This window comes from Sarcophilus harrisii, chromosome 1, assembly GCF_902635505.1.
Source record: "Sarcophilus harrisii chromosome 1, mSarHar1.11, whole genome shotgun sequence".
Taxonomy (NCBI): Eukaryota; Metazoa; Chordata; class Mammalia; order Dasyuromorphia; family Dasyuridae; genus Sarcophilus; species Sarcophilus harrisii.
In genome coordinates this window covers 452,342,435-452,364,046 of record NC_045426.1, presented here as the reverse complement: position 1 = coordinate 452,364,046, position 21,612 = coordinate 452,342,435, and the positions used below count along the sequence as shown (strand labels likewise).

At 33.2% G+C, this 21,612-nt stretch overlaps 1 protein-coding gene across 1 annotated transcript in view; it reads left to right on the top strand.

Moving 5' to 3' along the window:
• The window catches only part of PREX2 (phosphatidylinositol-3,4,5-trisphosphate dependent Rac exchange factor 2), a 411,213-nt gene that overhangs the window by 339,994 nt on the left and 49,607 nt on the right, over positions 1-21,612 (top strand). The gene's annotated exons all lie outside the window — the stretch shown is intronic.

Here is a 21,612-nt window from a genome sequence, read left to right as displayed (position 1 = left end):
GAGGAGGAAATATTCATTGAAAGAATTAATCCATCATCGCTAGAAGGCGATCCCACAAGGAAAACTCCAAGGAACGTTCTTGTGAAACTCCAAAATTACAATTTTAAGTTAAAATACTGTAAGCTGCCAGACAAAAACAATAGAAATATCAAGGAACAACACTCAGGATCACCCAGGATCTGGCAGTGTCTACAATAAAGGATCAAAGGGCCTGGAATATCATATTCTAGAAGGCAAAGGATGTGGGGTTACAACCAAGAATTAACTACCCAGTGAGATTCAGTATCACCTTTCAGGAAAGGCAATAGATCTTCCATGAAGTAAGAGACTTTCAATCATTTCTGTTGAAAAAAAACAAAACTAAACAGAAAATTTAATCTACAAACACAGGACTCAGGAGAACCTTAGAAAGGTAAACAGGGGACTTCCGGCCAAGATGGCGGTGAGGAGGCACACAGCTGTGTAAGCTCCTCATTTTCTCTCAGAATCCATCTCATTACAAGCCTCTGAATTAATGCCTGACTGAAAAAAATCCCACAAATAATTACCAAGAGAAGACATCCTTGAGATTCGCCAGGAAAGGTCTGTTTTTGCTCAAGGGTGGGACGGTTTTAGATCGGGCACAGGCTGAGGGCAGGCAGCAGCAGCAAGAGCTTGGCAGGCAGCTCACAGCTGAGCAGACCCGAAGAGGTTGGGGTGTGATCTCAGCCACCTCTGTGGGGAGAGCTTTGCTACAGGATTGGATACTTTGCCCTGGCAGCAAGTCAGTAGCCCAGCAGAGAAGCTAAAAACACCGGGGGTGAAGAATACAACCCCAAACAGCTGGATTTTCTTGGGACCTGGCCACCCCTCCCCCACAGCGTCTCAGCACGCTCTCAGAGTCTTGAAGCACAAGTGCAGCACAGTCATGCTAGTGCCTCGCTGCTGCCCCCGCAGTCTGTAGAGGAACCCTAATACCACCCAGCCCCTCCCCCCAAAAAAACAGATTCCATTTGGTGGTTTTTCCTTTATTTTTCTTTGCTAGTTTGTCTCTGATTCTTCTCTGACAAAATGAGAAAAATATTGAAAAGGACTTTAATGATTGACAGCTTTTATACGGAGAGAGAGCAGACTCTAATCCTTGAGGAGACTGAAAACAGATTATCTCCAGGTGAATCCCCATAGGAGGAGATCGTCTGTTCCTCAGCACAGATGAATCTCATAGAAGAAATTAAAAAGGCTCTTACAAGAGAGCTAGAAGAAAAATGGGAAAAGGAGAGGGAGGCTTGGCAAGAGAGACTGGAGAAGTCATTCCACTCATTTAAAGACAGAGTGGATAAAGAAAACAAATCCTTGAAAAATAGGATTAGTGAACTGGAAACAGAAAATAGCTTTCTGAAGAATAAAATTGGCGAAATGGAAAAACATTCCATAGAACAAATTGGACAATTAGAAAATGATATAAAAAAGTGAGTGAAGAAAACACTTCATTTAAAATCAGAATAGAACAAATGGAATTGAATGTCTCTAGGAGACAAGAAGAATCAGTCAAGCAAAACCAAAAAAATCAAACAATGGAGAAAAATGTGAAATGCCTTCTTGGGAAAACAACAGACCTGGAAAATAGGTCTAGGAGAGACAATCTGAGAATTATTGGACTCCCAGAAAAATACGATGAAAAAAAGAGCCTGGACACTATTTTCCAGGAAATTATAAAAAAGAACTGCCCAGAAGTCATAGAAACAGAGGGTAAAATAGACATTGAAAGGATTCACCGATCACCCCCTGAAAGGGATCCTAAAATCAAAACACCAAGAAATATAGTGGCCAAATGCCAGAACCCTCAAACAAAGGAAAAAATACCCCAAGCAGCTAGAAAAATCCAATTCAAATATAGAGGAGCAACAATAAGGATCACCCAAGATCTAGCAGCATCCACATTAAAAGATTGAAGGGCCTGGAATATGATATTCTGAAAGGCTAAGGAACCTCGCATGCAACCAAAAATAATTTACCAGCCAGAATGAGCATCTTTTCCAGGGAAGAAGATGGTCATTCAACAAAATAAGTGAATTTCACCTATTTTGGTGAAAAACCAGAACTTAACAAGAAGTTTGATCTGCAAATATAGAACTCAAGAAAACCTAAAAAGGTTAAAAGAAATCTTGGGAACTATATTTCTGCTGTAAAGATGTATAAAAATACATGTATACCTTGTTCTAGAAATTAGAGGTGGAAAGGACATTGTATCAGAAAAAGGGTAAAGTGGGGTACTATATCTCACAAAGAGGCAAAGGAAACCTATTATATCTGAGAGAAAGAATGGAGGGGGATGAATATAGTGGATATTTTACTGCCATAAGAATTGACTTTAAGAGAAAAAAATTTTAGACATATTCAATGTATGGTGAAACTTCTCCCATCTCATTGAAAAGTGAGAAGGGAAAAGTGAAAAGGGAAGGAATAAACTAAGCAGAAGGGAATACAGAAACTGTGAGGGAAAGGAGTAAGATGGGGGAGGAACTCTAAGGTGGGGATACTAAAAATGGAGGGCTGTGAGAAGCAAGTGGTGCTCACAAGTTTAATACTGGGAAGGGGGGGAAAGGGGAAAGAAGGGAGAAAAGCATAAACAGGGATTAACAAGATGGCAAGTAATACAGAATTGGTAATTTTAACCATAAATGTGAATGGGGTAAACTCCCCCATAAAGAGGAAGCGATTAGCAAAATGGATTAAAAGCCAGAATCCTACAATATGTTGTTTACAGGAAACACACCTGAAGCAGGGAGATACATGCAGAATATAGGTAAAAGGATGGAGCAAAATCTACTATGCTTCCAGGTGAAACAAAAAGCAGGGTAGCTTATCCTGATCTCAGATCAAGCAAAAACAAAAATTGATCTAATTAAAAAAGATAAGGAAGGGCACTATATCTTGCTAACGGGTAGCATAAATAATGAAGCAATATCAATATTAAACATATATGCACCAAATGGTATAGCATCTAAATTCTTAAAAGAGAAATTAAGAGAGCTGCAAGAAGAAATAGATAGCAAAACTATAATAGTGGGAGATCTCAACCTTGCACTCTCAGAATTAGATAAATCAAACCAAAAATAAATAAGAAAGAAATCAAAGAGGTAAATAGAATACTAGAAAAGTTAGATACGATAGACCTCTGGAGAAAATGAAATGGAGACAGAAAGGAGTACACTTTCTTTTCAGCAGTTCATGGAATCTATACAAAAATAGACTATATTTTAGGACATAAAAACCTCAAACTCAAATGCAGTAAGGCAGAAATAGTGAATGCATCCTTTTCAGACCACGATGCAATAAAAATTACACTCAACAAAAGGCAGGGGAAAGTAGACCAAAAAGTAATTGGAAACTAAGTAATCTCATACTAAAGAATGATTGGGTGAAACAGCAAATCATAGACATAATTAATAACTTCACCAAGAAAATGACAATAATGAGACATCATACCAAAATGTGGGATGCAGCCAAAGTGGTAATAAGGGGAAATTTCATATCTCTAGAGGCTTACTTGCATAAAATAGAGAAAGAGAAGGTCAATGAATTGGGCTTGCAACTAAAAATGCTAGAAAAGAAACAAATTAAAACCCCCCCAGTCAAACACTAAACTTGAAATTCTAAAAATAAAAGGAGAGATCAATAAAATTGAAAGTAAAAAAAAACTATTGAATTAATTAATAAACTAAGAGTTGGTTCTATGAAAAACCAACAAAATAGACAAACCCTTAGTAAATCTGATTAAAGAAAGGAAAGAGGAAAATCAAATTGTTAGTATTAAAAATGAAAAGGGAGAACTCATCACTAATGAAGAGGAAATTAGAGCAATAATTAGGAATTACTTTGCCCAACTTTATGGCAATAAATTCGACAACTTAAGTGAAATGGAAGAATACCTTCAAAAATATAGCTTGCCCAGATTACAGAGGAAGAAGTAAATATCCTAAACAGTCCCATCTTAGAAAAAGAAATAGATCAAGCTATTAACCAACTCCATAAGAAAAAATCCCCAGGACCAGATGGATTTACATGTGAATTCTACCAAACATTTAAAGAACAATTAACCCAATGCTATATAAATTATTTGAAAAATAGGATTGAAGGAGTCCTACCAAATCCCTTTTTACGACACAGACATGGTACTGATACCTAAACCAGGTAGGCTGAAAACAGAGAAAGAAAATTATAGACCAATCTCTAATGAATATCGATGCTAAAATCTTAAATAAAAACATTAGCAAAAAGATTAAGAAAATCATTCCCAGGATAATACACTCATGACCAAGTAGGATTTATACCAGGAATGCAGGTTGGTTCAACATTAGGAAAAACTATTAGCATAATTGACTATATCAATAAGCAAACTAACAAAACCAATATGATCATCTCAATAGATGCAGAAAAGCATTTGATAAATCTAACATCCATTCCTAATAAAAACACTTGAGAGTATAGGAATAAATGGACTTTTTCTTAAAATAATCAGGAGCATATATTTAAAACAATCAGTAAGCATCATATGTAATGGGGAAAAACTGGAATCTTTCCCAATAAGATCTGGAGTGAAGCAAGGTTGCCCACTGTCACCATTATTATTCAATTTTGTATTAGAAACACTAGCCTTGGCAATAAGAGTCGAGGAAGAGATTAAAGGAATCAGAATAGGCAGTGAGGAAACCAAACTATCACCTTTGCAGATAATATGATGGTATACTTAGAGAACCCCAGAGATTCCTACTAAAAAGCTATTAGAAATAATCCATAACTTTAGCAAAGTTGCATATGTAAAATAAACCCCATAAACCTCAGCATTTTTATACATCACCAACAAAATCCAACAGCAAGAGATACAAAGAGAAATTCCATTCAGAATAACTGTCGACAGCATAAAATATTTGGGAATTTATCTACCAAAGAAAAGTCAAGAATTATATGAGCAAAATTACAAAAAACTTTCCACACAAATAAAGTCAGACTGGAAAAATATTAAGTGCTCCAGGATAGGTCGAGTGAATATAATAAAGATGACAATACTCCCTAAACTAATATATTTATTTAGTGCTATACCAATCAGACTTCCAAGAAAATATTTTAATGATCTAGAAAAAATAACAACAAAATTCATATGGAATATTAAAAGGTCAAGAATCTCAAAAGAATTAATGAAAAAAAGAATCAAATGAAGGTGACCTAGCTGTACCTGATCTAAAACTATATTATAAAGCAGCAGTCATCAAAACCATTTGGTATTGGCTAAGAAATAGATTAGTTGATCAGTGGAACAGGTTAGGTTCACAAGACAGAATAGTCAACTATAGCAATTTAGTATTTGACAAACCCAAAGATCCTAACTTTTGGGATAAGAATTCATTATTTGACAGAAACTGCTGGGATAACTGGAAATTAGTATGGCAGAATTAGGCATGGACCCACACTTAATAACACGTGATACCAAAATAAGATCAAAATGGGTCCATGATTTAGACATAAAGAACGAGATTATAAACAAATTGGAGGAACATAGGATAGTTTATCTCTCAGACTTGTGGAAGAGGAAGAAATTTGTGACTAAAGATGAACTAGAGACCATTATTGATCACAAATAGAAAATTTTGATTACATCAAATTAAAAAGCTTCTGTACAAACAAAACTAATGTAAACAAGATTAGAAGGGAAGCAACAAACTGGGAAAACATCTTTATAGTTAAAAGTTCTGATAAAGGCCTCATTTCCAAAATATATAGAGAACTGACTCTAATTTATAAGAAACCAAGCCATTCTCCAATTGATAAATGGTCAAAGGATATGAACAGACAATTTTCAGATGATGAAATTGAAATTATTACCACTCATATGAAAGTGTTCCAAATCATTATTAATCAGAGAAATGCAAATTAAGACAACTCTGAGATACCTACACACACCTGCTGATTGGCTAAGATGACAGGAAAAAAAAATAATGATGATTGTTGGAGGGATTCAGGAAAACTGGGACACTGATACATTGTTGGTGGAGTTGTGAACGAATCCAACCATTCTGGAGAGCAATCTGAATTATGCCCAAAAGTTATCAAACTGTGCATACCTTTGATCCAGCAGTGTTTCTACTGGGCTTATACCCAAGGAGATACTAAAGAAGGAAAGGGACCAGTATGTGCCAAAATGTTTGTGGTAGCCCTGTATGTAGTGGCTAGAAGCTGAAACTGAGTGGATGCCACCAATTGGAGAAAGGTTGATAAATTGTCATATAGAATGTTATGGAATATTATTGTTCTATAAGAAATGACCAGCAGGATGAATACAGAGAGGCTTGGAGAGAATTACATGAACTGATGCTAGTGAAAATGAGCAGAACCAAGAGATCATTATATACGCCAACAACGATACTGTATGAAGATGTAATCTGATGGAAGTAGATTTCTTTGACAAAGAGACTAATTCATTTCAATTGATCAATGATGGACAGAAGCAGCTACACCCAAAGAAAAAACACTGGGAAATGAATGTAAACTGTTTGCATTTTTGTTTTCTTCCCGGTTATTTTTACCTTCTGAATCCAATTCTCCCTGTGCAACAAGAAAACTGTTTGATCTGCACACTACTTGTATCTAGGATATACTAGGACATATTCAAATATATAGGACTGCTTGCCATCTAGGGAGGGGTGGAGGGTGGAGGAAAATCGGAACAGAAGTGAGTGCAAGGGGTAATGTTGTAAAAAAAATTACCCTGGCATGGATTCTGTCAATAAAAAGTTACTATAATAAAAAAAAAAAAAAAAAAGAAAGGTAGACAGGGGGAAAATATATTTAAAGTCAGACAAAGCGGGGCATCACATGGACTGAGTGTGTGGTGCGAATGCACTTTGATGTGATGAAAGTCAACAAAAAGGACATTAAGGAGTAGAAAAAGGTCTGTACTGGAAAAAGACAAAAAGGGAAGATATAGTAGGAGCAATGGAGGGAAAAAAAAGAGAGGGGGAATGGGCATTATTTGAAGTTTGATCTTATCAGTTTGGGCCCTAAGTAGAAATAACTTAATCATTTAGTTGGGTATAGAAATTCATTTAAAAATATAAAGGTCAGGGAAGTATAGACTAAAAACCAATTGGAAATTAAATAATCTAATTCTAAAGAATGCATAGGTCAAACAACAAAGCATATAAATGATCCAGAATTTCAACCAAGAAAATGATAATAATAAAACAATATAGAAAAACCTATGGGATACAGACAAAGCAGTTCTTAGGGGAAATTTTATATCTCTAAGTAGCTACATAAGTAAAAAAAAAAAAAAGAGAGAGAGAGATTAATGAATGAGGTATGCAACTAAAAGAAAGCTAGAAAAAATTAAATTTAATAAAAATTTAATTCATTAGCAAATTAGAAATTTTGAAACTCAAAGGAGAGATTAATAAAATAGAGACTGAGAAAACTATTGAGTTAATAGACAAAGCTAAGAGTTGGCTTTAAGAAAAAACTAACAAAATAGATAAACCTTTGGTTAATTTGACCAGCAAAAGGAAAGAAAATAACCAAATTACTAGCATCAAAAATGAAAGGGGTGAACTCACCACCAATGAAATTAAAACAGTAATTAGCACAATAACTAAAATGAATGAATATTTACAAAAATATAATTTGCCCAGATTAACAGAAGTTCCCTTTCTATTATTAATTAATTCTGAAATCTCTAAGAAAAAATCTCCAGGCCAGATGGATTCACAAGTGAATTCTACCACACATTTAAAGAACAATGAATTCCAGTACTATGTAAATTATTTGCAAATATAGGTAAAGAAGGAATACTACCAAATTCTTTCTATGAAACAAATATGGCACTGATACTTAAACCAGAAAGGGCCAAAACAGAGAAAGAATATTACAGAGTAATCTCCCTAATGAATATTGATGCAAAAATTTTAAGTAAAATTTTAGCAAAGTCATTATAGCAACTTATCAGCAGGATAATACACTATGATCAGATGAGATTTGTACCAGGAATGAAGGGCTGGTTTAATATCAAGAAAACTATTATAATCATTGACCATATCAATAACAAAACCAATAGAAATCATATGATAATCTCAATAGATGCCAAAAAAAAAGCTTTTGACAAAATACAACATTTTGTATTTTTAAATTAAAAACACTAGAGAGCATAGAGATAAAGGGAGCTTCCCTTGAAATAATAAATAGTATCCATTTCATATCTACAGCAAGTATTATTTGTAATGGAGAGAAGCTGGACTCATTCCTATTAAAAACACTAGAAAGCATAGGGATAAAGGGAACGTCTCTTAAACAGCAAACATTATTTGTAATGAAAGGAAGCTGGACTCATTCCCAATAAGATCAGGGGTGAAACAATGATGCCCATTATCACCATTACTATTCAACATTATGCTAGAAATGTTGGCTTTAGCAATAAGAAAAGAAAAAAATAATTAGAATAGACAATGAGGAAATAAAACTGTCACTCTTTGCACATGATATGATGAATTACTTGGATAATCCTAGAAAATTGTTCAAAAACCTACTGGAAGCAATTCACAGCCTTAGAAAAGTTGCACAATATAAAATAAACCCACAGAAATCTTCAGTATAGGGGCAGCTAGTTGGTGTCAGAAGGACCTGAGTTCAAATCTGGTTTTAGACACTTAAGACTTCCCAACTGTGTGACTGTGAACAAGTTACTTAACCCCAATTGCCTCAGCACAGCCCATCAGCAAGTAGAGAAATCACATTTAAAATTACTGTAAACAAAATACTTGGGGATCTACCTGCTGAGAGAAACCTAAGAACTACATGAACGCAATTAAAGACACTTCTCATGTAAATAAAATCAGATCTAAACAATAAAAATATCAATTGTTCATGCCTTGGCCAAACTAATATAATAAAAATGACAATTCTGCCCCAAAATTGGCCTACTTGTTCAGTGCCATACCAAACTGCCAAAATATTATTTTATACAACTAGAAAAAATAAACACAATTCATCTGGAAGAACAAAAGGTCAAGAATATCAATGGAATTAATGAAAAAAAAAAAGGATGGTGGTTTAGCAGTACTAAACTTAAAACTACATTATAAAATAACAGACATCAAAACCATTTGATACTGACTAGGAAACAGAGTGGTGGAATAGGGGAATAAATTAGATACACATGATATAACAATCAAGGCCTGTAGCAATCTAGTATTTGAGAAATCCCCAAACTCCAACTTCTAAAATAAGAACTCACTATTTGCCAAAAGTTGCTGGGAAAATGATATGTCAGAAAATTGTCATAGACCCACATCTCATACGCCATACCAAAATAAGGTCAAAATGGATACATGATTTGGACATAAAGGATACCATAAACAAATTATGAGAACAAGGGATAATTTACCTATCAGATTTTTAGAGAAGGGAGGAAAGAAGAACTAGAGAACATAAGGAAAGTCAAAATGGACAACTTTTTGTGACATTAAATTAAAAAGGTTTTGCGCAAACAAAACCAAGAAACATAAAATTAAAAGGCATGTAACAAAGCTGGGAAAAAATCTTTACAGATAGTATTTCTGATAAAGGTCTCATTTCTAAAATATATAAAAAACTGTGTCAAATTTATAAGAATACAAGTCATTCCCCAATTGATAAATGATAAAAAGAATATGAAGAGACAATTTTCAGAAATGAAATTAAAATCATTTATAGACATATGAAAAATGTTTTAAATCCCTGTTGATAATAGAAATGCAAATTAAAACAAATCTGAAGTACCACCTCACACTTCTCAGTTTGGCTAAGGTAACAGGAAAAGATTGTGATAAATGTTGGAGGGGATGTGGGAAAACTGAAATACTAAAATGTTGTTGGTGGAGTTGTGAAATGACCCAACCATTCTGGAGAGCAATCTGGAGCAATGGCCAAAGAGTACAGAACTGTGCATACCCTTTCACCCAGCAGGGCCTTTACTGGGTCTGCGTCCTAAGAAAATCATAAAGTAGGTAAAAGACTCACATGTGCAGAAATGTTTATAGCAACTCTTTTTGTAGTAGTAAAGAATTGGATAAGAAGTGAATGCCCAACAATTGGGGAATGGCTAAACAAGCTGTGCTAGAGAGAGATAATGGAATATTATTATTCTATAAAAATGATGAACCTACTGGTTATAGAAAGGCCTGGAAAGATTTACATGAACTGATGGTGAGTGAAACAAACAGAACCAGAAATACATTGTACACAAGAATAGCAAGAACTATGATGATCAACTATGAAAGGCCTGGTTCTTCCCAGTAGTTCAGTATCTGAAGCAATCTCAATAGGCTTTGGACTGAAAATGCCATCTGCATCCAGAAAAAGATGTAAGGAGACCAAATGTAAATAAACACATGTTATGTTCCATTTTTTCCTTATCTTTGTATCCATTTCATTTTTATGATTTACTTTTGTACCTCTATTGTAACAGAATTATTATTAGGGTTCAATTGAAAGTATAAAATAACTAATTGGTAGAATAAACTGTAGAATTTTGAAGTAGCCTTTACTCAGGAGGCCATTGTACCTTTTCATGAATCTCCCAAAACTAAGCATCTATTCATGACTTTATTATATCAGCAGAGATATTATTTTATTGCTTCAATAAGTCTCTATATTGGTCAGAGCATAGTCCATCTGTGCTTTATGGTACTATTCTTGTCCACAAACCACTGGAAATACTCTCTAGAGGATCCATCAGTATATTGGTGGTCTTCCTCTAAACTTTATCTATCTATCTACCTAACTATCTATTTATTTTTAGTTTACATTTCTCTGGGTCACAATTCAGCAACATCTTCAAATCAAAAATTAGCATATTTAAGTTGGAAGTGCATCAGAAAGTCATTTAGTTTATCCTATAGCTGAATAAAAAAGCCCTTTACACACTACCTGACAAAAAGTTATTCAATCTTTGCTTAAAGTTCTTCAGCAGAGCCAGGCAGTGAGTTCTGCTGATGAAGTCCATTCATCTTAAATGTAAGACAGTTTTTTCCCCCTTTATATTTTTCCCTTCCAAATTTGTTTCTTTGCAACTTCCAGGCATTGCTCTAATTTGTGCCCTTTGGAATCAAATAGAATAAGTATAGTCCCTTTTCAACATGAGCATCTTCAAAAAATTGAAGGCAGTTATCATGAATACTGATACTTGTATTGTTGTACGTTCAGTCATATGATGTGAACCTGAAGGAAAATCCTTAATCTTCCTAGAACATACTTCCTTTGTCTTTTAAAGGGAGAGAATGCTGAGCAACAGGACTTCTAAGGGTTCTTTTTTAAATTCTGGATCTATGACTCTTACATAAGTAGCTAGTGACATGAGTGAGAGATAGGCGGTAGCTTGAGCCATATAAGTCAAGCCACTATTATTCTCTTGACCACAAGTTCCCCTCAAACTGATTGGAAAATTCTAGTATCTTAAACACAAGATCCTTGTGAATAGCATTAGCATTTAAATAAAGACTTTTTTGATTTTTTTCCATTTGTGACCCCTTTTTGTCCAGGAAATTTTTTATGTGATGTTTGGGTATACAGATACATAAAATAGGTATGCAAATCCAACATTTGCTGATAACAAATCATAAATTCATGACTCCCACTTTAAATTATGAGATCCCACATGGGGATCTGGCTCTGTTTGCAGCCTGGACCGTTCAGATATCATTGAGGGGAGAAAACACAATGTAAAAGGTCCCACCTTTCCACAACCAGTACCAACTATTGAACAACTGCTGCTAAAAGATAGATAAATCCAAGAGCCCCAAGAATGTCTGTACCCCCGTAAGGGTAAAGGTATCACTAATTCTACTTCTAGCTACCACAGGTAGTCCATTCTATGAAGATGTAAAGGGACAATAAGGATATTAAAGCTACAAGTACTGAAGATCTGAAAAGAAAATTCTCACAAAGTCCAAGACATAGTCAAATGGTTCAGCATCACAAACTGATATGATTTTATTAGTAGAAATAACATTGTTTCAGATAATAGTTTTTATTTGCAAAATACATACAAATATAATTTTCAACATTCACCCATGTAAAACCTTGTTTTCTAAATTTTTCTTCCTCCCTACCCTCTACTCCTTTCCCCTAGACAGCAAATAATCCAGTTTAGGTTAAACATGTGCAATTCTTCTAAACATATTTCCATACTTATTATGCTGCACAAGAAAAATCAGATTTAAAAAAGGGGAAAAAAGAAAAAAAAAATAGCAAGCAAATAACAAAAAGGTAAAAATACTATGTTGTGACCCACATTCAATTCCCACAATCCTTTCTGGATGCAGATGGTCCTCTCCATCACAAATCATTGGAATTGGCCCAAATCACTTCATTGTTGAAAAGAACAAGCCCATCAAAATTAATTACCATATAACCTTATTGTTTTGTATAATGTTCTCGATTCAACTCACTTCACTTAGCATCAATTTATGTAAGTCTCTCCAGGCCTTTCTGAAATCATCCTTTTGATCATTTCTTATAGAACATTCATATATCATAACTTAGCCATTTCTCAACTGATGTGCACTCACTCTGTTTCCAGTTCCTTGCTACTACAAAAAGGGATGCTATAAAAATTTTGCACATGTGGGTCTTTTTCTCTTTTTAAATTATCTCTTTGGAATATAGATTCAAGAGAGACGCTGTTGGATCAAAGGGTACACACAGTTTATTAGCCCTTTGGACAAAGTTCTAAACTCCAGAATGGTTGGAGCAATTCACAATTTCACCAACCATGAATTAGTGTTCCAGTGGAATAAAGATAATGCATTAATATTTCCTTTCTCTTTATCTTGTGGACCTATCTGACTGGCAGATCTATTGAAATCTATTACCTCTGTTTTCTACTCCCATTAAAATAGTAGCTCCTTAAAGGCAGGAAAAGTATTTTTTTTTTTTCAATTTTAGCCCTAGTGCTTAGCATAGTTCTTTGCTCATAGTAAATGCTTACTAAATACTCCTTTGTTCATTCATCCTATTGTTGATTTCATCATCCAGTTATGTTTGGGTTATTCCTATTCACTTATTCACCTGATTATTAATTCTATTTGATTTTTGTGTTTAATCCTAGCTATCACAACTAGTATTCCCTGAAATAGGCGTGCAGCAGTTTTAGAATAGTCTCTGTAAATGCAATCATTGCATAGTCACTGAATTTTGCTTTGAGTGTATGAGTCCTGGAATATTATAACCTTCTGTCTTTTTGAAGTTCAAATTAAATTGTCCTTTATTCAAGTTAAAAACACTTGAAGGTGATTGTTTCATTGCTGTTATCTATGTGGGGATTTAAAAAAATATATGAACTTTGATTTGTAGTGAGTACTGTATTTATGCTTTCAGATTTGTAAAATATATGCTGATGCTAGAAATCTCAATTGTATTCCCTGAAGAGTCCTTTAACAATTGTAATTCAGAAAATAAAAAGAAAACAAAATCTTTACTTTCACTACACATACTTACTATCAGATCTTCACAGTGAAGGTTTACCCTAAAATTTGGAATAATATTTTTGAGATTTTTACTGTGATCATTTCAACTAAACATAGAAAATAACCTATAACCCAAGTTGCCTGGGAAAATCGCATAATTTTGGGTATCAAGGACTTCTTGATTCTGATGGACTTTATTAGTAGGAAATCTGGCAATCTATAATGATTCAAAGGATTAAAAAAAACACAATCCAAACCTAGGAAATTACAGTGCTTACTTTTTGTTTTGAAAAAAATTAATTATTCACAGATTTCTAATTCCTTCTGACAATCTAAAAAAATATTTTACAGCTACACATGCTGTATTTGAAATTAGTGGGAGGAGATTTCAGGCTGAATTATTAAAAAGCTACCCATAATATATTGCCTGGTTCTATGTTTTATTAAATTTTATTTCCTGAGGAAGTCCTTTGCATATATATTAAAGTTTTCTGAAAAACTTTCTTTTTGACCATTTATCTTATCAACCATTCTTATTCATTATGATTTCAGCTCAATTCAACCAGCATTTATCTTGTGCCAAGTACTTAATTCCTTAATTGCAGAGAACTATAGAAGGCAAAAATATATCAACATTTCTATGAGGCCATACACCACTTCAGCCAATAAACATTTATTGTTTTCGTGAAGTGGAACAGTAAAGTAGTCAAGGACACAAGAAATGTAGAGTACAAGTTAATATGCTTGAAATTCTAGTGGAGGAGAATGAACAAGGATGCATTATATTGCTTTAGGAAACAACAACAAAACAGGATAAGATTAGCTGGCTGAGAGATTTGCAACCTATTGCTAAGAAGGTTATTTTAAGAGCATCCATAAAAAACACGAACATATATTGTATGTATTGTATGTATATATGTATTGAAATTCTGAGTAGGTGCACTGGGGTGGGACAACTGAACACTTAAGACTAATTACCGATTGGACAATACTCTATTAGCATATGCTTGGAAAATGGCCCTTCCCACTATTCTGTGCTGGTTCTATCTTTTGGTGCATACAGATAATTGTAGGAGGGATTAGGGGGTGGAGTAAGACAAGCCAGAGTCATTTTGGCAGTAGAGGAAGAGAAGGGAGGTTGTGGAGATCTTGTGTCCTTTCCCTTCACTTCTGCCCCTAAAGACCAAGAATAAAGACCAAGGACTTTTGCTTATCCTGACTCCGGCTGATTCTAAGGCATCCAGGGAGCTAACTCGGTCTTCACAACATACAAAAATCTGTATTCCAGACCCTTTGTAGTAAATCAGAAACAAAAATTTAATTATCTTTAACTCAAGAAATCTATAATGTATATTTGGAGACAAAATGCATGAAACTATATAATGTATATAAATTGGACACAAAGCAATCTTTTTCCTGGTTCTGCTTACTTCTCTTTGTACCATTTCATAGGGAAGAGATTAGGTATTGAGGGGATTAGAAAGACTTTCTGCAGTACGAAGAATGTAAGCTAAGCCCTGAAGAAATCAAGTACTCCAAGAAGTAGAAGTGAGAAGGGAGATCATTCTAGGTTGAAGGAGAGTCAGCAGAAGGATGCACAAAAATCTAGTGGTTTGTCATGTATGTGGTACAATAAGAAGTATAGTATCACTATACGAGAAAATATGTGGAAAAGATCAATATGTCAAGATACTAGAGAGGGAGAAAGAGGCCAGGTTGTAAAGGGCTTTAAATACCAAAGAAGTGGTCATTTTTTCCCCAAAGACAAGAGTATGATAGCAGAGCTTATTAACATGGTGAGATCTATTTTTTAAAGCCTTCTGAAGGATGGATTTTAAAAGGGAGAGAACTAAAGACAGGAGACTAATTAGGAGCCTATTGCAATAGCCCAGACAAGAGGTGATGAAGCTTTCTATTAAGGCATTCAGTTTTAAGTGAAAAGAAAATAATGTGTATGAGATATTAAGGAGAAAGAAGGAAGATGTGTTATTAACTGAATATGTGGCATGAATAAGAGTGAAGAATTGAAGATGACACCAGGTTTAGAAACCTGGGTATATAGGAAAGTTTAAACAAAGGCTAAATTTGTGGGAAAGAATATTAAGAGAAGCTCCTGTAAGTATATTATTATTACTTATAGAGGAAGAAACTGAAAATTATAAAGGAAGAAAATAAGATTATTCAAGAACACATTACTAGAAAATGGCAAAGCTAAGATTTGAATCTTAACTTCTGTGATTCCAATTCTGTCATTCTTGACAGAAGATCACATGGAGTATTTTCATTAAAAAAAAAAAAGTCAAAAAAGAAAACATCAAAATTTATCTATTTAAAATAAATATAGTTACATTTCAATAATATTCACATGAAATTGGTCTATATATTTCTCAAACTATCATTAATGAGAACAGGAAAAGGGAACAAATATTTTTGGGGAAACAATTATTAATGATATATTTTCTTTTTACATGAACTATATTCCTCAGAATAGTATTTTTTTAATAAAGAGAAAGGAGAAATGAAATTAGCAAAACTAATCAAACATTTTTTAAAAATCTGATATTATTTGCAGTGTTTAATATCCATAACCCTCTACCTTTACAGAGGAGGTGAGGAAGTTATCTTAGGGGCCAATGTGATCTTTGTAATTTGGAAAAATTTGGTTTTGATTCAGTGATGTTTCTTTCCATTTACATTGCTGTAGGCATTGTATAAGTTATTTTTTCATGGTTCTTTACTTCCTTTATAATCATTTCACATAGAACTTTCACGCATCTATACTAATCACTTATTACTTATTACAGGCTTATTATCACTGTATATAAGGATATGCTTAAGATTGGTCACTTTGGGGGCTTATTTTCAAATTTCCATAAATTTCCAAATGGATGATACCAACATTATATTAATTTTCCAGTTTTCTGAAATATTTACTAAGAATTGTAATTTTACTTTTTTGTTAACATTGCAAATATACTGGGTATCAGGTAGGACCTCCTATTTACTTTTATTTTCATTTATCTATTGATAATTTTAGAGCATTTCTTCAAATGACTATTAATAGATTGGATTTTTTTCCTCTAAAAACTACTCATTCATATCATTTGGTCTTTTATAAAATGGAGATTGGTGATCTCCATCATTAATTGGAGAACTGGAGAATGATGTTTATCAATTTAAATAAATTTTATATGTCTTGAAAATGAAACAATGATCCCCCCCATTAACCCTTTCTTTTCTCATCTTAGACTCATTAGATCCCAATAAAATATTTAATTTTATGAAATATCCATTTTATTTTTTGTAATCTTTTCTATCCATTGTTTCATCATAAATTATTTTCATTTTAATAGATTGAAAAGAAATTGCTTCCTCTTTCAAATCTAATTCATTTATCCAATTGGAGATCATCTTGGTGTATGGTGGCAGGTGGTGTAAATCAAATTTTTGCCAACTGTTTCCAGTTTTCAGAGAAGTTTTTGTGGAACTCTGCATTCTTGCCCCAGTAGCTCATTCTTACCCCAATTGCTAGGGCCACTGTGCTTATGAAATACTATATTCTTAGATTCATTTGCTTCTCTCTGTTCTTTACATAATGTGTCTCATTGATTAACTTCTCCATTTTTATCCAGCTCTAAAACAAAGAAGGAAGTAGCAAATCACTCCATTATCTTTGCTAAGAAAATTCCAAATGGGAGTCATAAAAAATCGGACAAGACTGAAAATATATTTTAATGATGCCTTTCATAGTATGGCTCGAGGATCTAATGCTGCTAGGTTTTCTTCCTTCCCCCAACTACTTTTTCATTGTTTCTTAATATTCTTGGCTTTTTGTTCTTCCAGTTGAATTTGTTATTTTTTTCTATTTCTACTGAGTAACCATTTGGTAGTTTGATTATTATGACATGGAATAAGAATTATGACATAAGCATAAATAAATAAAAATTTAAGTACTTTATTTTGCTATTTTAGGTTGGCCCACTTGTAAACAATATCTTTATAATTCTTTAAGTCTATCTTTATTCCCTTAAAAATGTATAAAAATGTGTTTTTGTAGTTCTTGTTAAGTAGATTCCAAAGTATTTAATATATTTAGGAAATTTTTTTAATTGAATTTCTTTTTCTCTTTGTTGTTGTAAGGAGTTTTGAAAATATACAGAAATGTTGATGATATATGTGGCTTTATTTTATCCTGCTCTAGCATATCAAAAGCTTATTTTTTGCATTTATTAAAAAATCATTTAAATTTTGCTGGTCTAATTAATATGGTCAATTATCTTTTTAGCTTTACTGATATTGAATTGCATTCTTGCATAATTCCTATATGTCTGTAATAAATACAACTTTATGTTATATGATCATTTTGATATGTTGCTGCAATCTTTTTCTATCAGTATTTATTTGAGATATTGGGCTATAGTTTTCACTTTCTATTTTGACTTTCTCTGGTTTAAGTATCAAGGTTATAGTTGTAACAAAGAAGTAATTTAGTAGCTTCTTTATTTTCCTGGTTTTTTCAGATTTTATTATATTAGAGCCATTTTTCTCTGATTATTTTTTATCAGTCTTCTAGCTCTATACACCTAATAGCAAAAGTTCTGATTCAAAGGATATAGATATTTTAATTGTTTTATTCAATTCCACAAATTAGTAGTTCCACAGATAGTATATTAGTGTACAGGAGGTTCAGGGAGGATCTGTAATTAGCATCTCTAATATGAGGACTTGCCAAGCCTTTTTCAGACTGGTTTATTCACCTTTGATGTCCACCCATCACCCAACTTTCACCTTGGCTCCAAGAAGCTGTAGTATGTGTAGTGACCACAGTCTGGTAAAATCATCATTGTATGTGAGCTAACAATGTTGAAGGTTATCAACAAGCCTCAACCTAGTCAGTGAGTCAGAGGGATGCTTTCTCCAAGCATATGAAAACTTTTCCCAGTGGAATGAGCAAGTAAGAACAATTTGCTCCAACATGAAAGCAGCTGAAGCAGCTATGGATCATTTAGAGTTTAATCAGACATTAAAAAAGCCAAAGTCATTCACTGCATTTCAGGCCATTGCCAGTCATCTTGACTTTCGTCCTGCCATTGGACCTCGATGATTTTGAAAGAGAAAATGAAGCTATTTTGTACAATTCTGCCTCACTGAAATCCAATTCATGCAGAAGTTAATATATCTTCTTAACCCATCATCTACTATTTTATCTGAACATCTTAATGTCTTTGGACTTCTTCAAAAATGAATCAACAAGTATTCCTATATGCCCTTCTGGCATTATACAAGCTTATTGATTTTTATTTCCAATATCCTGTTCTTAGAAAAGAATTCTGAGGAACACAGGCTTGCTTAATATAATTGTAAAGATCTCACTACATAACTAGTCAGCTCTCCCTCCTTTATTACAATCCCATCCTTTAGGCTGAATAGGTGAATGGTCCTAAATATTCTAAATCCCTGATATATTTATATTTTATATCTTTGATAAAGGTTTATCATCTTTATATAAATAAATGACTTTATTTCTGCTTTTAGCAGTTATCAGGATATCTTCTTGATGTTCAAGGACACATGCCGAAAGAAGATAAAGAGTGCACAGATACAAATAGTAGATGGAATAGAGTAGTGGGGTCCAAGCTGTGCAATGTAGTAAAAAGTTAGAGGAAGAGAATAAAGTTAAAGAGTGGGACTGGGAAAATGTAAACAAGTCACCTATATTCATCTCCTTCAGAAAAAGCATGACTTTTTTTTCCACTGAGGCAATTGGGGTTATGAATATGGGGTTAATATCATCTCTGATCTGCACAATAATTAAACTTGACATTATGTTTAAAGAGTCTATATCATCATAAAATTTTAAGGTGAGTTTTGAACTCAAGCTTTCCTGATTTTAATCATTTTTGAGAAATGGCATTCTGAGGCATTCTCACTTTTGACCATTATGATTCCCCATTAGTAGTGAATAGGCATTTCTACAGAAGACAGAAGGGATTTGGAGATAAAAGCATAAGTTCTGTGTAGTGTCTATTTATGGGAACAAGGAAGAAATGAAAGGAGTGACTCTAAGGTAAAGAGATATGGAAGAAGCCACATACTCCTCCATTTGAGAGGTATTGTATCTTAATGGAAAGTGTATTAGGCTTAGAGTTCAAATATTGCCTCAGATATTTATTAGTGTGTGACTCTGAACAAGTCACTTAACCCAGTTTGCCTCAGTTTCCTCATCTGTGAAAGAACTGGAGAAAGAAGTGGTAAACCATTTCTAGTAACTTGGACAAGAAAACCTCCAATGTTCCGTGAAGAGTTCAAAACATCTGAAACAACTAAACAGCATTGGATCTAGAGTATGAGGACCTCAATTCAAATTCCTGAATCTTCTGCTTGTCATTTGTAGGTACTTGGGAAGTCATTTTATTTCCTTTTATCTCAATTTCCTTGTATGAAAAAAAAGATCATTCAATTCAAAGATATTTTATGTCCTTTGCAGCTCAGCATATATAATAAACTTATTCTTGACTAGGCTAATTTATCTTGCTTAATTGTCCCTTATCTCTAAGTGTCTAATATATATTGGTTACTTTTAATGAATAGTTTATCTTTTGTTTATTCTCCTATTTCTTCCCTAATTTTTATTTTCTATTTTTTCCATTGTCTAATAGATGAAAAATAGATCTGACAAGGATGGGTAGCCTCTTGACAAATTATCAAGAGAAATAGATATACTCATATATATATAACTCATAATCATAATTATTTTGCCCATTACATGTAAATACCTATTGTGCCATCAAATTAATTTACTTTTTCTATAAGTAAATAGTCTATTTGGTTCTACATTATGACTTTCTAAAAATTGATTTTGGGATAGGGCAATTTGGGTAGGATAGAAAGAAAAAAAATTTCCCTGATAGAAGAAATTAGGAAAGATGCTAAAGGGATTTCTAAATCCCCTTATTGTTTTGTACAGTGCAGCAACTTTCCATTAAATGTAGTGTTTGATTTTTTATTCATTACTCCTGTGTCTGCTTATCATCCAACTTTTTCTTCATTATGCAGTAAAAATCAGAATGCTTTAAAAATATTAAGTTGGAAAACATCTTTCTTCAGCTAAAACCAAGGATATCCCTTCTGCTTTATTTGTTGCTATTCCCTAGGCAATAGGAACAGGTAAAATTAAAATAAACATTATCTCTAGGGGAAATTATTCAGTAACTGAAGTTTTAAAAGGGGCAAATGAAACATAAATGATTCAGGATAAGTAAAGGAATCTAGAAACACTAGTATTTATTTCAAGAAAAAAATATATAAATATTTTCATATATAAAATATTGGATCAGATGACTACCAAGGGGTTCCTTCCTGCTTTAAATTTCTTATTTTATTATTTTAACTGGGTTATTGGAGATTGGAGGAAGGAGATTCTTTACAAAGGGAAACATACTAATGTATAGCAAGAAGAAAGCTTATAACACTTGACTCCTATCCCAGGAAATTTAGTTCCTAGGAATGTTGGAGAGATCTTACCATAGAATGACCTTCATAAACCAAATTTTGAAGAGCAATAACTTTAGTTCTAAAATAATATTATAGGGAGATTCCTATAAGAGAAAGAAATGTGAAATTTACTAAAGATAGGAGAATGAGATCAAGGGAAGTTGTCTCCATCTTCATTATTTTTTGCATTATAGATTTTGAATATATTGTCAGTAATTACTAGATAATAATTGAGTATAAATTCATTTTACAATAAAATCTACAAATTCAAATGATATGATAATTCTGAGAGTGCTTTGAAATCTTTATAAAGATGTATTCAAAATATATTAAAGGTTATTACCTTAAATTGTTCTAGTATTTCTGATATGTATTGTCAGGAGAAACTTATTATCCCTCCTTTTGAAAGATTTGATGGTGTGATAAAGCTTTGAGTAGACTCTGATGAGAGATTTCTTTCAAAATCAGAAATGAACTTTTGTGATTTCCATAGTATTTTGCATTAAACATTGGTGCTATTTGCTGTGAAAAACTGTCCTGTGTTAGATCAAAAAATCTGTAGACATGAATGAATGTTCTCTTCATATTTTCTTGGTGACAATTATATTTCTTGATTGCAAGTCTATTCAATTTACTAGTCTCAACC